Consider the following 13905-nt stretch of genomic DNA (forward strand, 5'->3'; position numbering starts at 1 on the left):
GCGCTCCTTCTTTTTGAAAGTTTCGTCTCATATGGTTTGTCTTCCCGCAATCATATCTCTACGCTCAGTCTAGATTTTGAAAAGGCTTTTGATCGTATTGAAGCTCACATAGTTCTACGTCAATTAGAAGAATGGAAATTTGGTAATAATATATACCATTTTATCAAGTCTTTTCTCACTAACCGTAAATTCAAAGTAAAATGAAATACTGTTTTTTCCATTTTACATAACCAACAAAATGGTATCCCACAAGGATCCCCCTTTCCGTARTGCTATTTGCTATCGCTTTTAATGAATTAAGCCACATAATTAGCAGACATAAGAACATTTCCCACATTATGTATGCAGATGACGTCTTACTCTATTCTAAAATAAGCAATCTAAACACTGTTAAAAATAAATATCTAAAAATACTAACCGATATYTCTAACTGGTCAAATTGTTCAGGAGCGACWCTGTCGCTCAATAAGTGCAAATATTTTCATATATGCCTAAAACATAGATGTACGGATTTAAACTTAGTTCATAATAATATTAGTAGTTCAAATGTTTCTAGCTTATGTTTACTTGGAATTACCTTCGACAAACGTTTAACTTTTAAGGAGCACTGTCTTAAGTTAAAAAAAAGCCTAGCTGTCAGGTTAAATATTATTAAATATCTATCTTCTAAACACTGCCTTATCCATCCAAACACTTTAATTAATGTTACTAAGGCTATAATATTGTCGSCAATATTGCACAGAGTGCTCGAAACCATCTCTTCTGCCTCCCGTCAGCTCACCACCTTGGGACTTAAGCTACTCATCTTTCCTTATCGGTTTAACAAATCACACCARGTCAACCACAAGCMYAACAGTATTCCAGCGCCTTTTTGAAGAATACAGAGCACCTTTTCAGAACGAACGGAAATTGTACTACACCGATGGGTCAAAGCCGAAGGACCACACGTCATTCGCTGTGGTCCAAGCCGATGGGAAAACAGTAATAGCAGGGCATCTATCAAATTATGGATCAGTGTATACGGCAGAGGCRGTTGCAGTATACAACGCAATACTAGCAGCAGACAGTATGYCAACTATTGCTAGAATCATGAATATTACTAACAAGGTACCCTTAATCGCTGAAATACGCACCAAACTTATACAAAAAGCCAAAGAAATCAAAATTATGTTTATTCCTGGTCACGCGGGAACTATTGGCAACGAATTAGCGGATCTGAAAGCAAAATCCGTAGTAATGGAGCCATTATTTACTTTCAATTATATGGTGAGAAAGGATATCTTCCTACTCGTCAATAACTTCCTTAAAGAACCGAAAACAAATTCTTGGAACAGTGTGTAAAACTATTACTCGAACTTCAATACAACTGGCATGCAGCCACATATTCCGCCCACCTGCCGAGCAAATGACATTGTTGCTTTTACTCGACTTCGAATTGGGCATACCATGGCCACCCACTCGCATATTCTAAACGGTTCAAATAAACCACGCTGCGAATTCTACACTTATCCATCGCTTACAGTTAACATCTTTTCGATGAATGCACAAGGTTTAGTGCAACTAGAAACGCACTATTTGATGACCAACCCATTTCAAATACGCTCAAGGCTTTTTCTGAAGAAAACATCCACAAGGTAGCCGAATTTTTGTACAAAACTAGGGTTAGAAAGTTAATTTAATTCCCTAATTGTAAGTTATCTTAGATCCAAATTACTTCTTTACTAACATCAATTATTTTAATAATTGTACTGACAGTAATATTACTTTTACTGGCTAATACATTAATATTCTAAGACAATATAGTTTTATTACAGCAGTAAACCGTAAGCCCTTGCAGCTAGTGCTTCTTACTCCGTGAGATAATAATTGTATTGTTATTTTTCATTAAATAAATAAATAAATAAATAAATAAGTAATTCACAATAATGCAAATATTTTTATATATAAATAAAAAGATGAATTTTAAATGAATACTTATATAAATTCATATATGAAACACCGGAGTCAGTGAAAATAAAATAAGAAAACATTGTGCAATTTTGGAAGCGGCTCACTTGTCAGATTAACTTTACTAAAGATACAACAAGTCAACAGAGCTTTGAAAATTCATCAGAAAAATATTATCAATATTCAATTATTTCTGTTATAAAACATTTTTTATCAGTATGGCACTCACGAATAAAAAAGTTAATCAGAAAATCAATTACATTCTATTTCATAGAAATTTATTTGTAAATTTATATAAAAAAATCAGAGTAAATCTTTAAAATGTATTGTCGTTACTTTACATCAGATTCAAAAATTTTGTCATTCTGAAAACTTTGCCGCCCCCCAAATTGTGCCGCCCTAGGCCCGGGCCTCRCGGGCCTAGGCGGTAATCCATCACTGATAGCAATAGCAGCATTTGCTTCAATTAAAAGAAATATAAATACGATTTTGGTTGTATGGTGTAGGGTTTATTTATTTGTATTTTTATTGGATATTTAATTTGGCGGAGTTGGTTGGGTGTAGGACAAACTACACTTAAATATCTTTTTGCCTGTGTTCGGCACTTTTTCATACAAATAAAGTGGGAAAAAAGCTAAGGCTTAATGCTGTTCCGGACACACATTTGCCAAATAAACTGGAACACAGTTTTCATTATAAAAATTTTTTTAGTCCCAACTAAATCATTGAAATGGAATCGGAAGATTTTTTTTATCAAAATTATGAAACTGAATCTAGCAACGGTAATAATTTAAGTTGTTGGATTGAGAAATAAAGATAAGTGAATAAGCATCTTATTCTTCTACTTCTTAAATGGCGTAGACACCGCTTACGCGATTATAGCCGAGTTAACAACAGCGCTCCACTCTTTTCTTCTTTTCGCTACGTGGCGCCAGTTGGATATTCCAAGCGTTGCCAGGTCCTCTCCACCTGGTCCTTCCAATTTCGCGGCTGACATTGTTGTGGGCGTTAAGAATGTTTCGAAAATAGATGAAATTACCTATGACTTCAAAGTCGTGACTGTCAAGAGTGACGTGACAGTCAAGTCGCGAATGTTTGTTTGATCACAGAAGATATTTCGTCTTGCCCTCGTTCACTGCCAGGCCCATTTGCTTTGCTTCCTTGTCCAGTCTGGAGAAAGCAGAACTAACGGCACGGGTGTTGAGCCGGTGATATCAATATCATCGGCATACGCCAGCAGCTGTACATTCTTATAAAATATTGTATCTTCTCCATTTAGTTTTGCAGCTCGAATAATTTTTTTCAGCAACAGGTTGAAGAAGCCGCCAGATAAGGAGTCGCCGAAAGGTACTTCCCGATCCTAACGGAGCTGTTGTTCTTAGGCAACACAGCCGAATTAGTTTAGCCAAATTCAGATATCGCGGCATAAAGGCAGCTCCTTTTCGTGCTTTTCGTCGAAAGCAGCTTTAAAAACGACGAAGAGGTGGTGTGTGTTGATTCTCCTTTCACGGGTCTTTTCCAAAACTCGACGCGTTGTGAATATCTGGTCGGTTGTTGATTTTCCAGGTCTAAATAGATTGTGGGGTCTCCCTTTTTGTGGATTGGGCAGAGCACACTTAAATTCCAATCGTTTGGCATGCTTAGGTCTGACCTTATTTTACAAAGAAGCTGATGCATGCTCCTTATGAGTTCTTCGCCGCCGTGTTTGAATAGCTCGGCCGGCAATTCCGCTGCTTTGTTGTTCTTCAGGCGGGTAATTGCTATTCGAACTTCTTCATGGTCTGGCAATGGAACGTCTGCTCCATCGTCATTGATTGGGGAATCGGGTTCGCCTTCTCCTGGCGTTGTGCGTTCACTGCCATTCAGCAAGCTGGAGAAGTGTTTCCTCCATAATTTAAGTACGCTCTGGGCATCGGTCACTAGATCACCTTTCGGGGTTCTACAAGAGTATGCTCCGGTCTTGAAACCTTCAGTTAACCGCCGCGTCTAAGTAGGACTTTTATTTAGAAAGCCAGTGATCGAACTCAAGAGTGAATTACAAGGCAGACCATCCATCGGGAAATCCGTAACAATATGCTAATTTGTAAATTTTTTATTCAGGGGTGTTGTGGAATCCAAGGCAGAATTGCAAACCTGATTTTCAATGATATCACAGAATCTGTTTGAATTTTCGTCTTTTCGAACGTATGCAAAACTAATATTCCATATCAGCTGTTAATTAATGTGACAAATGTTATTCCTTTAAAATTTACAATGACTATGGCAACTTTAACTTTCCTTTTTTAGAAGAAGAAAACAACGAAAAAATTAAAAGGAAAACATTAAAAGAACACAGTGAACTAAAATCAGTCTTAGTTTGTAAATTCAAGTACTTAAAATATATTTCACAACCAGGATCTTTAATAAATAGTATACTTATTAATTAATATTTTTTTTTGTGTCTGTTGTGTTTGTGGAATCAAGTTCTTCAAAAAAATTGTTCAGATCGGATTACTATAGCACTTAGCTTCCATACAAACTGAACACATAGTTACTAAAAGAATGCACCTGTGAAGGGTGTTTAAACGGGACAATAAGAAATACTGTTGTTGGTTTGAGTGTGTATGAATTCAATTAAAATCGGGTAACTTTGACATTTTATATTTAAACATTAGATATGTGTATAAAAGAAATGTTAATTCGCTCGCTACATGCGAACGTGCGATTGAAATTCCACGGCGAGGAGACTAGATTAGAAAAAAAGACGCATAGGATCTAGATGCCCGCAAGATTCATCCGACCGATGTAAATATGCGAAAGGTGTCGACGCCACGCAGTGTTGAAGCGAATGTGATGAAAATAATAGCGATTATCCAATCCTTTAGACATCTGTTGTGGTGAAATCCAATGCGTCCCCAGTTGTGGTGTATTGGTGTGACTTGGTGTGGTGGACGTGAAGTTAACGTTTTTCTTTTTTTTTATTCTTTTTTCTGTAGTAGCTTCAAGCAATTGAACCCATATAACAAAATTATCTTTCATTTCGGTTATACCTCTTCCAACAGTTTTATTATTATTTTCTTTTGCTTGGTATATATAGGGTGGGTCGATTCCGGACTTTTTTCGATTCGGGATTTCTAATAGTGCGGAAAAGTTGCCTTAGTACTTCCTGATTCCTTTTTGTTTAGAGATCGGATTGCATCTTCAACCCCAACTCCGGCCTTGAAATTTCGGAAATTCGCCTAAAATCGTGAAATTGTCTACCTAGCGCTTGAAACACGCATCTCATGGCTAAATGTAAAAAACAAAAGTTATTTGTCACGTCATTTGCTACCGAAATGCTATATGTGGTTATGGCCGTAGGACGAACCGTTCCCGAGATACGAGCGAAAATGCGGCGCGCCACAGCGCAARBTGAAAATTGTTGCAGCTCTCAGCTAACCTGTATTGGTCACCCAGAACCCACCGCGTACAGGTGGCTGCTCTTCGGGCTCCTCCTAATCCCAACCCAAGTCTGAATCTGTGTCAAATTTATTGATAMAAATAGATTTTGTACTAAACTTTGGCACTTGTTGTCTAGATTTCAGTGTAAAACGTATAAAACGATCACGAGATTGGGGGCCAATAACTTTAGAAGATGCCTCTGTCACCATTTTGACGGTTCTSTCGACTGCCACGGTGTGAGAGGGGAATTCACTAAATTTCCAKACCTCTGCAGTGTCACCCGACAGCCCTTTTATAAGTTCTTCGTTAGAAACTGAGCAAAGAACTGGTGGAACAGTCAAGGTAATAGTCTTCCAGTTAATYAYATCGTAATAATTATTAGCTTTGAAATTCAGCTTTGGCACTTTATTATGGCTGCCAGAAGACGGTCAAGGACTTTCTGACTTCTATCCGTTCGTCAGTCATCATACTAAGGAGAATGTTTTCTGGAATTGATTGGAATCTTTGATTGAACTCTTGAATCTTATTGAGAACCACAAAGGTGAGTAAACTGCAAGTATGTACTTGACCAAAATMTTTATTTCCTTTGTTGGTTTGTCAGTAGAAATGTATAATCTCAGAATTCTATTTGCACAGGTGAGCCAGCGAGATTTGCACATGTTACCTGGATGCATCGACGCTAAATCATCATCAGCATCGTTTTTGGAAGAATCCATGTGCGACGCACCTACATTGTTGTCGTCTGAATGAGAGTCTGGCTGATCTGAATGGTCACGTGTTCTAGCTGATACTTTTCTGGTAAATGTTGTAGTTGAATGACGTTTTGAAAGCTTTTCTTTACGTTAATTTTTCTTTGTAATCTTTTTTGTTTCAGGTAGATCAACACTTCCAATGCAACCAATTCTTCTGGTTCTCTGGTCCAAGAGAAATGGTTGTTCATTGATAGGAACTTTCCTTTCCTTTGGACAAGTGACAAGTCGTCTCTTTTAGAGCTCAAACCTATTGGGTTCCTTAAAACCATTTGTTTAAGAGTCAGAAATTTCTTATGGTATGTGGTGAGCATTTGTACAACTCTGGAGTGTAAAACTATCGGAATAGATGACTTTTTTAAATTTTTTTTTAACCTTTTTGCAACTATTTCTGTAACCTCTTTACTCCTCGGTTCATAGTTGTCGCCTCGGAGTCGCCCTATACGAAATTTTTCAAACTTATAACACAAAGGAACATCCTGGTAAGTAGGTAACTGGGACTCAGAGAGATTGTACGGATATATGCCAAACATAGGATATTTCTGTCTAAATTTAAATTTAGATACAGACATTTTGAGTTCTGTGTKCWRTTGARAGAATATAAGTGATAGCACTCGGCGAAATCAACGACAAGAGTGAAGGAACTCGATGAAAAAATATTCGTGTGGAGACCTATCCGAAGGTGTCCTTTGACGTAGGTGAATGAATGTGAGTGATAGCACTCGGAGAAATCAACGTCAAGAAATGTGGCCGCAAGGCGATTTTCACCTTGCGCTGTGACACGCCGCATTTTCCCTCGTATCTCGGGAACGGTTCGTCCTACGGCCATGATCATATACCATTTCGGTAGCAAATGAGGTGACAAATAACTTCCGTTTATACATTTTGACATGAGATGCGTATTTCAGGCGCTAGGTAGACAATTTCACGATTTTAGGCGAATTTCCGAAATTTCAAGGCCGGAGTTGGGGTTGAAGATGCAATCCGATCTCAAAACAAAAAGTTGCAATGGAATCAGGAAGTACTAAGGCAACTTTTCCGTATTATTAGAAGTCCCGAATTGAAAAAAGTCCGGAATCGACCCACCCTAGTATATACGCCTCAAGCTACTAGCATTTTTCGTCTGCAGTTCTATTGTTTGGTAAATTTTTTAAACAAATATTTGAAACCGATCTACTAGACACTCTAATTTTTGCATTCTATGTACGGTACCACATAGCACGTCGACATCTTTTTGTCAGTTTGATTCATTAGAACTTCAGTTTTCTACTTGTTTATATCTATGAGGGATCTACATTCACATCTATTGTTACAGTCAAATGCTCATTGACAGATTCGGTGCCAAGAGAAACGTCCGGTATGTCGTCTACAGTTTGCGAAATGCCACAAATACGCACAAAAGTTTATTAATTTGGAGTGAGCTGATATTTAGAAAAATGGTCGCCTCCTGTGGATCCACTTTTAATTTGGTTGTGAGCCAATTTCCTCTTAATTTCACTTATCATGGTATTTTGTTTTCTGTTTATTATTCGTTTGTTTTCCCCTATAAAAATAAAGTTAATTAGTTCGTAACAATAAAATAAATAAATTTCTTAACTTACATATTTTCAACCGTCTAACAGCACACAGAAATAACAACGCAATATTAAAAACAAACCTGATAAAATCGGTTTCGAACATCGAACGAATAATATCAGAATTCATGACGCAACACACCTGATTAATTGAAATTTGCAGGAAACGTGCTAACCTACTTGTTCTCTTCTTTAAAAAATAAAATTAAAATTTAAAAAATTTTAAAATTATTTAGATTGATGGTAATTGTTCAGCAGAGCGGCTTTTCTGAAAACACTGTCCAATTTTGTTGGGAATTATCTTAAATTTTTTGTTTTTAAATCTTTCTCAACATTAAATGAATGAGAAAACTGAGAAATACATAGTAGAAAAATTTATCATTCACAAAAGAATTATGAACACCCCAGTGTTGGACCGACCAGGGTTATTTTTTTTGAGGGCTCGAGAGTATCGATAATTCGAAAACGATCACTGCATGAATCAATAATGCCCATTCAAATTTACAACAGTGGTGCCATAATTTCATATATAATCTTGCCATAATTGGTTTGTTGTGAGGATTTTCATAATTCTTTTTTATCAAAAAATAAATAAATCAAAATCAACTGCGTCGGTGTAAGGGAGTGTTCAAATATTACGTAACGTTTTTCTGTAACCAACCTCCACACCGCCCCCCCTCCCTTTAAACGTTACGTAACAATCAATTTTTATAATTAGCCCTAAAGTCGCAAAAAGTTATAGTTTTTATCTTTGGTTTTAATTTAATTGCCTTTGCGATCATAATCCACACTAATATTATACATGCGAATAATGCATAGACTAATTGTCAGTCTCAGTCTAAGTACCTACATTATAAATATTGTTGTATATTTTAAGAAACAACTAATGAAATAAGAAATAATGAAAAATGGCCCGGTTCTTAGTACCAGTACCCATCCTACTTTATGGACGTGTACGAAGCCAACTTCAATGGGTTACGGGCGTGAGTAAATAAATTACAGTTAGAGTAATTTCACCATGCAAATAAAATATTACAAGTTTTAAACTATGCGCCACGGCGCCCTGGTGCGCCATAGAAAGTAAAGAGGGGCGCTGCGAGTCGCGGTCCATTATTATAATCCCAAACCAAAAATAATCGCGAGAGTCTCTCACTCGCCCAAAAAGTACCTACTTACTCCGTTGAAAAAAGATTTGGTTCTGCTGGATCCTGCATGCGATCTTCGGGCTGTCTATACTCCGCCGGATATGTTATAAGCGCTCCGCGCAGGAGCATTAGTCGCTATAAACAGGGCATCCAAGTTGTATTTTTTGAAGTGTTCAATCGCAAAATTTTTGACTTTATGATAACGCGGGTTTTTATCCTGCCCACCATCTACAAAGATGATGATCACTGGCTTCACGCTGGTCGATTCTGTCATCATTAAGGGTTTGAATGAAGGTTTTGATAAAAGGGGAGGATGCATGTTTCCCGCTTCTTATGGATATGTATGTCGACCCGCTGTACCCAACAGCGAACACCTTACCGAAATTGTTATGTTCCATATTGACGCCGACATATACAGAAGGAATAAGTTTGTGCCGCTCTGCCACGACCCAGTAATGATCAGGTAAAAGTATTCTGTATTCCATATGCATTAAAATATACTACTACTATATATAATATTGATATACGTGCCTTGTCGTCTTGTGAGAGAACGAATATTTGCTGCGGTAACAGAAGCGACGCGAGAGATGACCTGATTGTAGCAGTGCAAAATTCCCCATCCTCGTGCTTTTTGTGCATCTCGGTCTGTGGTCTTGCTAACTTTACGGGTACGGTAAGTACGTGCCTTCTTCCCTCTTGAGTGTTGGAAACGCGTGGAAGTAAATGAAGATATGTGCCGCTTCGTAAAATTTTGAATCCCATTAACAACAGCTTCTCATGCAGGTCGCACAGAGTGAGACAACTCCTAATCATCTCTGTTCGGCGACGTTGATCAGCAGTGCTGCCATGAATGGCAATATTAATATGGTCTCTAGGAGAGCACGTTGCGAGTCAACTAAAGGGGGCTGTCCAGAGCCAGTTCGAAGTTGTGCTGCAGGAGGATTGTTTCTCTGACGTTCTGACGTTTAGAAGGATAGGGAAAGGAATTGACAATGATATTAAAAACGTTATATTAATAATAAAATGTTCTTGCTTTTTGCACGATTTTGTAAATGAAATGAATGATAGCATAAACACGAAATGGTTGCAAATGCAAACAAATTTCGAAAGCGCACACCCACGAGAGCAACCTGATCCATTATTCATTTCTGGAACCGTCGACCCTAATGCAGAGAACATCAGAAAGTCTATAGCTCTATTTTTATGTAAGTTTATGTGTTTTATTTTATCAGTTCATTTTTTCAGTAAATTCATTTTTCATATTAATATATCACACATTAACAATACTAATTCATTCATTCAATATGTATATACATATATGTATATATATATATGGAATAAAAACAATCTTTTCCTGGACTAGATATACATATGCTTCGTGGTGTAAAACGTAATTCTCACGTTTTCAAGGATATGTTGTTACATGCTTTCCTTAAATGCTTCCAAGAATTTTTCGAGGATGTCATTTCTTTTTCTTTCAATTTCAAAGGCTTCCCTGCCATCCTCTTTAATTGCTTCAATTTCCGCCGCAATTCTTCTATTTGGAGCCCGGAATTCCTCCAAAAATTCATTTTGAATATTTTTGTTTGAAATATGTTTTTTTCTTTTTCTTGCAGGTTCCTCGTCAACAAACGGCAATTCTTCCTGCGAATCCAGCGTAATGGAAGAGCTGTTAACGGGTGATGCACAGTCTACAACTTTGTGAACTGTAATAAATTAGTTTATAAAAATAAATATAAACTTTTTAAATTTCTATTTTATTTTACTAACCTGTGCTATCCTCCAACAATGTTTCCAAATTGAAGCTTTTATAGCTCCCGAGGATACTATTTATTTAAGGGTAGAATTGCCATGTCGAAGGGCTGCCGCCAGAGGGACCAATAGATTTCCTCTCATCTCTGCAAATTTTTTGAAAACTTTTATATGAAATGCACATGCATATTAAATAAACTTACCTGTATTTATTTGTCAAGTTGTGTATTTTCACACGAATTTCATTCGCGAAATATACGTGCCCCTTTGTGGCCATTTCTGCAGCCATATCCTTGAAAACGTGGGAATTGCGTTTTATACCACGAAGCTGTGGCAATTTTTCCTCCCACAAGCAGAAATAAGTTCAACTTCTTCCTTATTCTAAGTTGATCACTTTTTCCTGAAAAATTAACAAATTTACATATATTTTAAATAATAGCTTTATTAAAAACACGTTTACCAACCTCTTTTCCACGCTGTCGGCCATTTTGGTTTACTTTGTCATTTGACATTTCTCCTCTTTTTCGCAAAAATTATCGATAAAATTAGGAATAACCCCGAATATCTAGTTGTGTAATCTGAGAATAATTTTATACTCGGATTAACTAGGGAGGAATTTTGTACGGTAAATCTCGTTTCTTAATTACGGATTATCGAGTTAATCTCGTTAATGGCGATAATCTCGTTGTATGTAAACATACTATAAGTCGTAATTCTAGTAATGGTAGAAGAAACAACTAAGATAAAAATTGTAAATACAAAAACTCAGAAGAGTTCTAACAGTAACGCTGGGGAGTTGTGTCATCAGATGACTCCCCACTCCCAGGCTGTTACAGCTTAATGTAAGAATAAGTAGTTTTTTTTAAATAATAAAATAAATGTTTCTGTTTTGCAATTATAAATACAAATATACAAAATATGCAAAATAGCATAACAAAATACGGTACCACGATCGTATATACAAACACACATTTATTTATATACATACATATATAAGCGTACAGCTAACTTTATAATTAGGAGTAAGAAAACTAAATAGCAATGTCAATTAGGTCAGTCTTAAGATTTGTTGTTTGGAAGTTTTGAAAAAGGCCGAAGCTTTTTGAAGTGAAACTTCTTTAGAATCGTTGTGATTTCAAACCGGATGCAACGGAAAAAACGACAGGTAAGAGGCACAAATACGAAAATGTGTAGGATGAAGCCAGGAAAGAATGAGACAAAAATATGCATACTTTTTTATATTATCGGCGTATACATACATATATTATTTCTCTGCCACATTTGTCTGTATGTTTACGAAAGCAAATGGGAGCCACATACATATTCAAAGAGTCAATCTGTCGAAGCACTGACGCGACGACAAAGTGCCACAACGTTGTGTTGTTGGTAGAAAATCCGAGCWGTGCCGAAAAAAACTAACAAACGATCCCCGATTGTTACCGCTTCCCTTGCTGCTTGAACAGCTTTGCCAACAAGCTAGCGTATATACAAATATGTGACCTGGTCTACGAAAAGGGAGCTAACGTGCGAAAACTAGTTTTCTGGGAAACAGCTGTTAAAAATAAGTTGTTTATTTTCGTCATTTTCCATCCGAATCAACTAAAAAGTGAAAATTGATTTTTTGACACCTAAGCCCCCTTTCCGTAGGTCACATATATGTTTTTGTATGAGCTTTCATACATATTGACGCTGATTTTTACGAGCCACGGAAAAATATTTTAGAATTGACAAATATCACTTCGTTTTTAGAACAAATACCAGACAGATGTTCAATTTATGATGTTTAGCTTTTGCCATCGTCGCGAAAAGACGCTTGCTGGCAAAGGCATGCTCGGAGAAATGTTACGGCGTCTGTTTTTTTTGAATGGAGCGAAGTCGCTTGTGGAATTTGCGCCTGCGTTTATGAATTAAATCATTTTTGTTGTAAAATTTACTATATTTGGGCTTCGCCAATTTGGCTGCCATATTGACTTGTGATGCTTTTGCTATTTAGACAGTTGTTGTTTTTGTTGAAAAATTTTTACATTTTTTGTTGATGACATATTCACATGTATACGCATATATCTGTTTGTATGCTTGTGAATTATTTGTTCGGCAATGTATACAAATATATGTATGTATCTTTAAGTATAAGTGAATGTATATGAACATGTAGATCGATGCGCGCACATGTAATACATTGATAAGCGATGAAATCATTATTTGAATTTCTGAATGCACTCATCCGTTTACATACATTTATATGAGCAGACAATAAGATAATGACTAGGTGGACCCGTGCGCGCCTTGCGTTTAATGCAATTTTCTATAACTGAAGTTCTGGTGGCATATCTAACAACTAGAAGAACTTGTCTAAAATCACCTCCAAATACAAATATTTTTCCTCCAAATGACAAATTCAGATTTGTTATATTTTTGAAAAGCTTATCAACAATGGTTATTGCACCCTTAGGTATCATAGATACTTCGTCCCAAATAAATAAATCTGTTTTCCGTAAAAGCTGTGCTTCTTTTGAGTTGGGCCGCATAGATGATACTGAAGTATCTAAAATAGGCACAGCTAGCTTAAAGGAGGATGGAGTCATGTGTAGAAGTTCACGCAAGTGAGGAAAGTTCTCTGATCGCCATTCACTTGGGAGTGGCCAGAAACGATTCTTTTACATATGTCTCAAGCAACTCACGACTTCCGGTCTTTGACCAAGTATCCTCTGGGTAGGCTAAGAACATCCGTTTGAAGGCGAGCTAAAGTGAGAAGGCGAAATATCCCCTACGTAGGGTTGTGCGCTGGGCTTGTGAAACGCCACGTAAAAAAACACCCGCAATGAAAAATTCACAACAGCCTCGGATGAGAGCCCCCCTTTTGATGACGACCATGGCAAACGAAATAAGGACTACGAAATGAGGGCATGCACCTGGAAGGTCCGGTCCCTTAATTGGGAAGGTGCCGCTGCCCAGCTGGTTGATGTCCTCGTGAAAACAAAGGCTGACATCACCGTCGTCCAAGAAATCGATGAACGGGACAAGGACAGAGACGAGTAGGTCCTTGTGGCATTTACTACAATGGCCATATAAAGGAGCGCAAATCTGGTGTGGGATTCGTGGTGGGTGAGAGACTCCGTCGCCGAGTACTATCATTCACTCCGGTGAATGAACGTCTAGCCACAATCCTGTTCAAAGCTAGGTTCTTCAACATATCGCTGATTTGCGCCCACGCCCCCACGGAAGAGAAGGACAATGTGACCAAAGATGCCTTTTATGAGTGCTTGGAACGCACTTATGAGAGCTGCCCCCGCCACGATGTCAAAATCGTGCTTGGCG

The 13905-nt window shown here is 37.4% G+C and overlaps 2 long non-coding RNA genes and 1 pseudogene across 2 annotated transcripts; 1 reads left to right on the plus strand and 2 right to left on the minus strand.

Annotated features, from left to right (window-relative positions):
- Nucleotides 1-7581: 7581 nt before the first annotated feature.
- Nucleotides 7582-8108, minus strand: LOC108971697. Its single transcript, XR_001993565.1, has 2 exons — nt 7718-8108; nt 7582-7659 (listed from the first exon to the last, which is right to left on the minus strand). It is a non-coding gene; the product is annotated as an uncharacterized LOC108971697 (long non-coding RNA).
- A 264-nt stretch (nt 8109-8372) lies between these two features.
- On the plus strand, nt 8373-10584 carry LOC108971696. The gene is made up of 3 exons (XR_001993564.1): nt 8373-9508; nt 9619-10040; nt 10452-10584. It is a non-coding gene; the product is annotated as an uncharacterized LOC108971696 (long non-coding RNA).
- Nucleotides 10114-11117, minus strand: LOC108971695 (annotated as a pseudogene).
- Between the last annotated feature and the right edge of the window lie 2788 nt (nt 11118-13905).

The sequence above is a fragment of the Bactrocera latifrons genome, unplaced genomic scaffold, assembly GCF_001853355.1.
Source record: "Bactrocera latifrons isolate USDA-ARS-PBARC rearing strain unplaced genomic scaffold, ASM185335v1 scaffold_353, whole genome shotgun sequence".
NCBI classification, from domain to species: domain Eukaryota; kingdom Metazoa; phylum Arthropoda; class Insecta; order Diptera; family Tephritidae; genus Bactrocera; species Bactrocera latifrons.